Here is an 11,215-nt window from a genome sequence, read left to right as displayed (position 1 = left end):
ATTAGATATGGTACGGTCCATGATGAGTTTCGCTGACCTACCCATCTCATTCTAGGGATATGCCCTAGAAACCGCAGCTTACCTTCTGAACAGAGTTCCAACTAAGTCGGTGGTGTCTACACCATATGAGATATGGAAAGGGAAGAAGCCTGATCTTAAAGTAGTTAAGATTTGGGGCTGCTCTGCCCATGTTAAAAGACACAACCCCGATAAGTTAGAATCAAGGACAGGGCGATGTAAATTTGTGGGATACCCCAAGGAAACTTGTGGGTATTACTTCTATCATCTCGAGGACCAAAAGGTCTTTGTAGCTAAGAGAGCAGTGTTCCTTGAGAAGGAACACATTCTTGACGGAGACAGTGGGAGAATGATAGAATTGAGCGAGGTTGGAGAACCAAGCTCAAGCACCACTCTACAGCCCGAGTCTGTTCAGGTATCTAATACACAAGTTTCAACTTTACGCAGGTCTGATAGAGTATCCCATCCTCCTGAGAGATATGTGGGACATATTAGAGCAGAGGATGTAGAGGATATTGATCCTCAGACCTACGAGGAGGCTATTATGAGTATAGACTCCGGGAAGTGGAAAGAAGCCATGAATTCTGAGATGGATTCTATGTACTCCAATAAGGTTTGGAACCTAGTTGATGCACCCGAAGGTATTGTACCCATCGGTTGCAAGTGGATCTTTAAGAAAAAGATCGGAGTAGATGGAAAGGTAGAGACCTATAAAGCAAGGCTAGTGGCTAAGGGGTATCGTCAAAGGCAAGGTGTTGACTACGACGAAACTTTCTCACCCGTAGCAATGCTAAAATCCATCAGAATTCTATTGGCTATTGCAGCACACTATGATTATGAGATCTGGCAGATGGATGTGAAAACCGCATTCCTCAACGGGAACCTAGAGGAGGAGGTGTATATGATGCAACCTGAGGGATTCGTGTCCAAGAACTGCCCAGATAAGGTGTGTAGGTTGCTTAGATCCATTTATGGACTAAAGCAAGCTTCCCGAAGTTGGAACATAAGATTTGATGAGGCAATCAGATCTTATGACTTCGTTAAGAACGAAGATGAGCCTTGTGTATACAGGAAGGTAAGTGAGAGCGCTATCACCTTTTTGGTGTTATATGTGGATGACATCCTCATCATTGGGAATGACGTAGGAATGCTATCCACAGTAAAGACTTGGTTATCTAGACACTTCTCCATAAAGGACTTAGGGGAAGCATCCTATATCTTGGGGATTAGAATCTATAGAGATAGATCCAAGAGGATGCTTGGCTTGTCCCAGTCCAGGTACATAGAAACCATTGTCAAAAGGTTTGACATGGAAAACTACCAGAAGAAAGGGCAAACATGAATATGATACCTTATGCCTCAGCAATAGGGTCTATCGTGTATGCCATGCTATGTACTAAGCCTGATATAGCGTATGCTCTGAGTGTCACGAGCAGGTATCAGGCGGATCCAGGCTTGGAGCACTGGAAAGCAGTAAAGTGTATCCTTAAGTACTTGAGAAGGACTAAGGATCTTTTACTAGTATATGGAGGTAATAGCCTTAAGGTTGAAGGCTTCACTAACTCAAGTTTTCAGTCTGATGTTGATGATAGCAAGTCAAATTCAGGGTATGTGTACACCTTGAATGGAGGAGCAGTGTGCTGGAAGAGTTCCAAGCAAGATACCACTGCTGACTCGACCACAATGGCGGAGTACATTGCTGCATCAGATGCAGCAAAGGAGGGAGTCTGGGTGAAGAAGTTCATCACAGATTTGGGAGTCGATACAGATAGCGACAAGTTGACTTCCTTATATTGCGACAACTATGGGGTGATTACTCAAATAAGGGAACCCGGGTCTCATCAGAAGTGTTCTGAGGAGGTTCCAGCTTATAAGAGAGATCGTAACCCGAGGAGATGTAGTAGTGGAAAGAGTTCCATCCGAAGATAACATTGCAGATCCACTGACAAAGCCGTTGTCTCAGATTGTCTTTGAGCATCACAGGGGTCTGATGGGGATCAGACACATAGGTGATTGGCTTTAGGTCAAGTGGGAGATTGCTAGTCATAGGTGCCCAGCAAGCCAATCACGTGAGTGATGGCACGTGTGACTTGATACAGAATCTTTTTGCTTATTATATTTTGGCGTATATCACTTTATAACTATTGCATAAATGCATATGTATAGTGATGTCCTTGGATTTGTGCAATGGGAATCGGATCGTGATGAGATCACGATAATGAGATCGATTCACCTTTAAACACATATCCTAAATAATCCTGGTCATAGGTTACTCGAGAGGGACATCGTGATAACCGGATAGACTGGTGTGCTGTATACCCGTCCATATGATGGATGCAGCTGGTCTCATAGCTGCTCGTGTAGGGACACTAGGGATACAGTACAGGTGCTCATTGGAGAATGAGTTCACTGATTGATCCGCTTACGGAATGCTGGATGGTTGATGATGCCTTATTGTCAGACAACGATTCCGTAGTCCTAGTGGTGTATCTGGTTCTTAGACTTGAGACACCAAGGATGTCCTGTATGAGTGCTCCACTCTTTGATACCAGACTTATAGGTTTGGCTGTTCCCAGATCTAGTACAGCTGGTCATTGGGAGTGGTAGTCGACCTTACGAGGGCTATTGAGTGTCGATAGAGGATCATCCACTCTCGGTATCATGAGAGGAATATCCCATGTGTTCTTGCTCAGACAAATCCCTGGCCAGGGTCATTCGGGTTGAGAGAGAAAGAGTTCTCCGGGAGAATCCGATTAGAGCGAGACTCAAGTAGAAACCGTATGGGTCTGACAGCACCATGCTCGATATACGGTCTCTGGGATATTAGATGGATGAGGGACTATAGGTACATGGTAACTGAGGACAGACAGGTCCAATGGATTGGATTCCCCTGTATCGTTTGGGGACTACGGCGTAGTGGCCTAGTACTTCCGTAGTCGATGAGTCGAGTGAATTATTATAGAGATAATAATTCACTTAGTTAGAAGGAGTTCTGACAGGTATGACTCACGGCCAGCTCGATATTGGGCCTAGAGGGTCACACACATATGGTAGGCATTGCGATGAGTAGAGGTTCGGATATGAGATATCCGACGGAGCCCTTGTCTTATTGGATGCAGATCCAATACCCACTAGGGAAAAGGACCCATTAGGGTTTTGACACGGGATCTCTATAAATAGGAGGGATTCACAGCCTCATAGGCTAGAGTCTTTGCTTGCCCTTCCTATTCTCCTCTCCCTCTCCACCTCAGAGTAGGCCTGGAGTTTTGAGGAGCGTCGTCGCAACCCTGCTGTGTGGATCACCGCTAGAGAGGAGGACGCTTGACCTCCTTCACCCTCTCCTGAGGATCTGCAAGGAAACAGGGATATACGATCTCCCTAGGTAACACAATCTCTATACGCAGTTTTGTGTTTTGCGGATTTTGCGCACCAATCTTCGCACGACGACGAACATCTTTTTGGGAATCGGGGATTTTTGTTTTCTTGTTCTTCCGCTGCGCATATGATGTCGCCCCCCATGATTTCCCAACAGTGTAGACACTACCGACTTAGTTGGAACTCTGTTCAGAAGGTAAGCTGCAGTTTCTAGGGCATATCCCTAGAATGAGATGGGTAGGTCAGCGAAACTCATCATGGACCGTACCATATCTAATAACGTATGATTTCTCCTTTCAGAGACACTATTGAGCTGAGGTGTATAAGGAGGTGTCCATTGTGATAATATCCCATGGTCCTTGAGGAGCTAAGTAAACTCTGTACTTAAGTACACACCTCCTCGATCTGATCGAAAAGTTTTGATACTCTTTCCAGTCTGGTTCTCCACCTTATTCTTATACTCTCTGAATTTCTCAAAGGCCTCGAACTTGTACTTCATTAAGTACACATATCCATACCTTGAGAAATCATCAGTAAATGTAATGAAGTAGGAGTAACTTCCAATGGCATGAGTTGACATAGGTCCACATACATCACTATGTATGAGTTCTAACAACTCAGTGGCTCTCTCTCCAATTCCACTAAATAGAGAGTTGGTCAGTTTTCCACGAATGCAAGACTCACAAGTTACATATGACACATTGTCGAATGGATCTAGATATCTATTATTTAGCAACTTTTAAATCCTTCTTTCATGGATATGACCTAGCCTACAAAGCCATAGGTATGCATTGTTCACCTTATCTCGTTTCCTCTTAGACACTTACATTCATGATATGTGGAGTAGTGTCTTGCATAAATAAACCTTTATGCAATATTCCTCTCGTCAATCTCCCCTCGGCTTTGCTAAAATTTACAATAAATTGTAGATGTGATAAAAAATACTGGTATCCAATACCAATGCACTATCAAAAAAATCTGACAATTGGAGATTGATCATGAATGTACCTGAAGCTTCTCCAAGCTTCTATTTCGCCTTTTCTGTAAGGTACTCTTTGTAGTTCCTCTTCCAGTGCCCATCTTTACCACAGTGGAAGCACTGGCCTTTATCCTTTGCTGGGTCTTTCTTAGCAACCTTTGCTTTACCTGGTTTGCCCTTGCCCTTTCCCTTCTTAAGGGGCCTCTCTGCTTTCCTTTTCTTTTTTGTCTTACCAGTAGAGAACTGGCTTCTCTTTCTTAATAGTACTCTCTGCCTCCCTCAACATATTGAGGAGCTCTGGGAGAGTCACCTCAAGCTTGTTCATATTAAAATTCATTATGAACTGTGAAAAGGAATCTGGTAGTAACTGAAGCACAATGTCCACACACAAGTTATCCTCTAAGACCATTCATAGACCTGTGAGTTTCTCTATCTACTCAATCATCTTTAGGATATGGTTCTGAATCGGTGTCCCCTCAGTCATCCTAGCGTGGAAGAGGCTCTTGGATATCTCATATCGCTGAGTCCTTCCCTGTTCCTCAAACAATTTATGGACATGTAGGAGAATGGATCTGGCATCCATCTTTTCATGTTGTCTCTGTAACTCAGGAGTCATAGAGCCCAACATATAGCACTGAGTAAGAGTGGAGTCATCAATGTACTTCACGTAACGAGCGATCTCATCCTCGCTTGCCCCTTTTTCGGGCGTAGGCATCATTGTATCAAGGAAGTACACGATTTTCTCCATCGAGAGAACAATTCTTAAGTTACGGAGCCAATCCGTATAATTTGGACCAATGAGGCGGTTAACATCAAGTATGCCACGTAAGGGATTTGAAAGTGACATTTTCCAAAAAATAAAGATGTAGTAGAAATGAATAACATGCAGATTTTGTAAAAAATAAACTATCAAAATATGGACTTCTATCTTAATATGCTCCCACTATTTTACTAATGAGTCACGCGACACCCTCAGCACGTGAAACAGAAGTCTCCGACAGACTTCTAGTGGGGATTAGGATCCAATCAGCGTCTTAGTGTAACCTCGAGGGACTTGACCAATCACACTAAGCCAAAAAGATAGGCAACTCTTGCCGATCATAACTCCTTTTGATTCCCGTCTTGTTCGGCCTCCGAATCACCATGGTCTCGAGAGACTCGACCAACCATGATGCTCGGTTAAGTCAACACCTTTGTTACAAGATGAGTCTGATTTGATGATATACCCTCGAGGGACTCGACCAAGCATACCATGCCCTCAGGTCACTGGTGACATTTTTATGTCATAAGCAAGATAGCAAATCGCGATATAGGTGAGTCTCGAGGGACTCGACCAACTCAACCTACACTAGGAATCGGTTCCTACTTATAACGATAGAAGGCCACGTGGATCAATCTAATTGCCTCACGTTTACCGACTTAATATTATCGAGAGAGATGTTTCTATGATTTGGTCTCCTAATATGACATGTCACACATATACATATTTAATATATATCTACATCGCATGCAAATATATATACATATCTAGTATGTGTATAAGCAATCACACAAGATGATCATGGACCACAACCTAATGTGATTAGGCCCGAGCCAGTAGGCCTAATCACTCACATCAAGATCTATGTGTGCAACGGTGAAACTCCATGCCTTGTGATCGTCCATCTCGTCCTCGTTGGTTCCGTCGACATCTTGATGCATCTTCATACATCGTGATCATCCGTCTCGTGGGTCCCGCTATCGCATCCACGCTCCCGCTGCGCCTCCTGATGTGATTACAACTTAATCATAGGCACGCAGGCTCGACAATAAATGAGAAATATAATGGAGGCTCGCAGACCTCAATAATAATAATCATAAGTACACACATCACACGATCCATGATCACCCGTCCACACATCATACATCACATGTATAAATAATCATCATCATGTAGGACTACTAGATAATGATAAAAATAATAATCAACTAAACCTTTTAATTAATTAGTATTTTATGAAATCAGGGACATATAGGGAATTTCTGAATTCATAGGGGTATTTTCGTAATTTAGATAAAAAGATAGAAATTAGAATTTCTCAAATTACGACGGACAAAACTGTCTTTTATCTAGAAAACCCTAGTGCCCTACTCCCCTTTGCTGCAGCCGCCGTCGCCACCCTGTTGGCGACGACATGTGCGACGAGGTGAGGGCGCTGCCCTCGCTTGCAAGCGGCATGCCCGCTGGTGACGCTGCCACTGTGGGTGGGCGCTCCCGCGGGCGGTGCTGCCCCTGTAGGTTGGCGCCCCTACGGGCGCCGCCACCTCCGCGGGTGGTTCTTCACGCGGGGCAATGCCCGCAGGCGGTGCTGTCTCGCCGGGCGGCTGCCCTTGTGGGGGGGGTTTCAACCGCGGGAGCAGCGACGACAGGCGCCGCTGCCCTGCGGCGCCTCACCCCGCGGGAGAAGCGGCCGCAGGTGCCTCTGCCCGCGGGCTGCCAGCCCCACCGGACACAAGCCTACTACAAGCAGGCCGTCGGCCGGCTGCTGCAGACGCAGCCCCTGTGCTGCTTGCCTACGGCTGCGCTGCACGCACGCAGATCAAGGACAACAACTGTTGCTGCCCTTGTTTTTTTTTTGCGTCAAAATTCTTCCTAAACACAACACACACAGTTCAAAACCAATCATTCACACGAACAACCTGGCTTTGATACCACTGTTGGGAAATCTTGGGGGTGACATCACATGCGCAGTAGAATAACAAGAAAACAAAATCCCCAATTCCCAAAGAGATGTTCGTCGTCGTGCAAAGATTGGTGCGCAAAATCCACGAAACTTAAAATTGCGTATAGAGTAGATTGTGTTACCTAGGGAGATCGTATATCCCTATTTCATCGCAGATCTTTAGGAGAGGGTGAAGGAGATCAAGCGTCCTCCTCTCTAGCGGTGATCCACATAGCAGGGCTGCGACGATGCTCCTCAAAACTCCAGGCCAGCTCTAAGGTGGAGAGGGAGAGGAGAATAGGAGAGGCAATCAAAGGCTCTAGCCTATGAGGCTCTGAATCCCTCCTATTTATAGAGGTCCCTTGTCAAACCCTAATGGGTCCTCCTCTAGTGGGTATTGGATCTGTATCCAATAAGACAAGGGCTCCGTCGGATATCTCATATCCGAACTTCTACTCATCGCAATGCCTACCATATGTGTGTGACCCTCTAGGCCCAATATCGAGCAGGCCGTGAGTCATACCTGTCAGAACTCCTTCTAACTCAATGAATTATTATCTCTGTAATAATTCACTTGACTTATCGACTACGGACGTACTAGGCCACTACGCCATAGTCCCCAGACGATACAGGAGAATCCAATCCAGTGGACCTATTTGTCCTCAGTTACCGTGTACCTATAGTCCCTCATCTATCTAATATCCCAGAGACTGTATATCGAGCATGGTGTTGTCAGACCCATATGGTTTCTACTCGAGTCTCGCTCTAATCGGATTCTCCCGGAGAACTCTTTCTCTCTCAACCCGAATGTCCCAGGCCAGGGATTTGTCTGAGCAAGAACACATGGGATATTCCTTTCATGACGCCAAGAGTGGATGATCCTCTATCAACACTCAATAGTCCTCGTAAGGTCGACTACCACTCCCAATGACCAGCTGTACTAGATTTGGGACAGCCAAACCTATAAGTCTTGTATCAAAGAGTGGAGCACTCATATAGGACATCCTTGGTGTCTCAAGTCTAAGGACCAGATACACCAGTAGGACTACGGAATCGCTGTCTAACAATAAGGCATCATCAACCATCTAGCATTCCATAAGCGGATCAATCAGTGAACTCATTCTCCAATGAGCACCTGTACTGTATCCCTAGTGTCCCTACACGAGCAGCTATGAGACCAGCTGCATCCATCATATGGACGGGTATACAGCACACCAGTCTGTCCGGTTATCACGATGTCCCTCTCGAGTAACCTGTGATTGGAATTATTTTGGATCCGTGTTTAAAGGTGAATCAATCTCATTATCGTGAACTCATCACGATCCGATTCCCATTGCACAAATCCAAGGATATCACAATATATATATATGCACATATGCAATAGTTATAAAGTGATATACGCCGAAATATAATAAGCAAAAAGATTTTGTATCAAGTCACACGTGCCATCACTCACGTGATTGGCTTACTAGGCACCTATGACTAGTAGTATCAACATCTCCAGAAGGATGAAATAGAAATGATTGTAAAAGAGATGCTCGAACAAGAGTTATTCGGCCAAGTGGCAACCTCTACTCTTCACTGGTGCTACTTGTACGCAAGAAGGACGGAACATGGCGAATATGCATTGATTACCGAGCTCTCAATGGCATAACCATCAAGGACAAATACCTTACTCCAATAGTAGATAAATTGCTAGATAAAAGGGAGCATAGATCTTCACAAAGCTGGACCTTTGATCTAAGTATCATCAAATACGAGTGTACGAAGAAGACATACCGAAAACCACCTTTTGAACACACAACAACCACTACGAATTTTTGCTTTCTTCAACAGAAGGTGGAATATCTTGGGCATATCATATCAGAGGGAGGTGTGGTAGTGGACCCCTTCAAAATTAGAGTAATGCAAAACTGGCCGACCCCGAGAAACATAAAATTGCTACATGGCTTTCTAGGTTTAATAGGCTACTACCATAAGTTTATGAAAAACTATAGAAAGATCAGTGCACCACTTACTTCCTTACTGGAAAAAGATGTCTTCCAATGGTTGGACAGAGCCTCTACTACCTTCGACAAACTTAAGGCAGCCATGACGACGATGCCGATGCTAACACTACCAGATTTCAACCGACCCTTCATTATTGAGGCCGACGCATCTGGAGTCGGAATTGGAGCTATTCTCATGCAAGATGGCCGACCACTTGCATACACTGGCAAGGCATTATCTCCCTCCCATAAAAAAAAGTCAACATATGATAAGTAGATGCTCGCCATTGTGAGCGCAGCAACAAGGTGGAGACCCTACTTGATTGGTCGACGATTTCAAATTAAAACCAACCATAAAAGCCTCAAGTACTTTTTGAAGCAAAAGATATCATCCCTTGAGCAGCAAAAATGGGTAACAAAACTTCTTAGATTTGATTATGAAATAACTTACAAAAAGGGGAAAGAGAATATTCTTGCATATGCGCTTTCGCAGCTACCCGAGCAAGCTGAAGTTTCGACCGTTTCACTTCCGACTAACGACTTCCTTGAGGATATTAAGATGGAATGGTAGGAAGATTCAGAGACTAGTAAGATTATAAAAAAATTGGAGGAAGCACCAAGCTCCGTGGCTCACTAAAATTGGGACTCAAAATAATTACACTATAAGGGATGCATTATGCTTGTGACAAATTCTACTTGTATCTTCACAAGTAGATTTTGGACAAAGTTATTCTATATATAAGGTATTAAATTGAAAAGGAGTACGGCATATTACCCACAAACCGATGGCTAGACAAAAGTTGTAAATAGGTGCTTGGAGACAGCCCAAAACCACCCACCAAATAATACTACCCAAGGAGAACTCTAGAGCCAGCCAAGTGCCATTATTGATCGACAGATCTTGACTCGACGATGACGACTCTGTTGAATCTCGGATTTTGATGATGAAGTCAATTGTCATTTGTTGTCTAATCTATGTGTTGAGATAAGTGTGCAGGATTAACTACGATAAGAGTAAGACAAGCAGCAGGTGTTGCGCCGGAGTCAAGATCATGATCACGTTGGGAGTTCGAGAGTTCGACGGAAGTTCGGACGGTCGTCGGAGGTTCAGCGAGGACAGATCCGAGAAGTCCAGAAGCTTGCCAAGCGAAGCTCGTCAGAACTTGCCAAGTGGATCGTCGCAAAGTCCAGGAGTATGCCGGATGTCCGCAGAAGGATCACCGAGGGTTATCGGTTGATCGACGGAAGTTGGCCGGAAACTCGCCGGAAGAAGCGATTGACGCATCGGAGCAAAGCTGCAGAAGTTGTCTTAGAGTTAATCGTAGTTAGCATGATGATTAAGCATGAAAATGGGAGGTGATCCCATTAGCTTAATCTTGGGGCAATTGGGCCCCTGAAAAGATTCAAAGTGGGCCGAATGGAGTGAACCATTCAGACCCTGATTGCACCAGGAGGTGCAACCGCCCCAGCCAGGAGGTGCAACCGCCTGGGCTGTGGGGTTGGGAGGTGCAACCGCCCCAGCCAGGAGGTGCAACCGCCAGGGCTGCGAGGCTGGGAGGTGCAACCGCCCCAGCCGAGAGGTGCAACCGCCCAGAGCTCAGTCTACGAGCTAGACTGGGCGGTGCAACCTCCTCTGCCAAGAGGTAGCACCGCCAGAGCTCAAGTTTCGAGCTCTGCCAGGCGATGCAACCACCAAGCTCAGTCTTCGAGCTCTGGCAGAGAGGTGCATCAGCCTGAGCTCAGTCTCGAGCCCTGCCAGGTGATGCAATCACCGAGCTCAGTCTTCGAGCTCTGGCAGAGAGGTGCATCAGCCTGAGCTCAGTTTGGAGCTCTGCCAGGTGATGCAACCACCGAGCTCAGTTTAGAGCTCTGCCAGGTGATGCAATCACCAAGCTCAGTCTTCGAGCTCTGCCAGGTGATGCAATCACCGAGCTCAGTCTTCGAGCTCTGGCAGAGAGAAGCAATCGTCTGAGCTCAGTCTTCGAGCTCTGCCAGGCGGTGCCACCTCTCCAGTCAAGAGGTGCAACCGCCTGATCCCAGAATTCTGGGATTTGATCGATTTGATCGTTTTGAGCTCCAAATTTGAACTGGGTTGGGGCCTATAAATACCCCACCCATTCAGCACTGAAAAGATACAGATCCACACCGAATTC

Source organism: Musa acuminata, chromosome BXJ1-8 (genome assembly GCF_036884655.1).
Source record: "Musa acuminata AAA Group cultivar baxijiao chromosome BXJ1-8, Cavendish_Baxijiao_AAA, whole genome shotgun sequence".
Classification (NCBI taxonomy): Eukaryota; Viridiplantae; Streptophyta; class Magnoliopsida; order Zingiberales; family Musaceae; genus Musa; species Musa acuminata.
The sequence above is the reverse complement of the archived record's forward strand: the minus strand, read 5'-3'. Positions refer to the sequence as shown.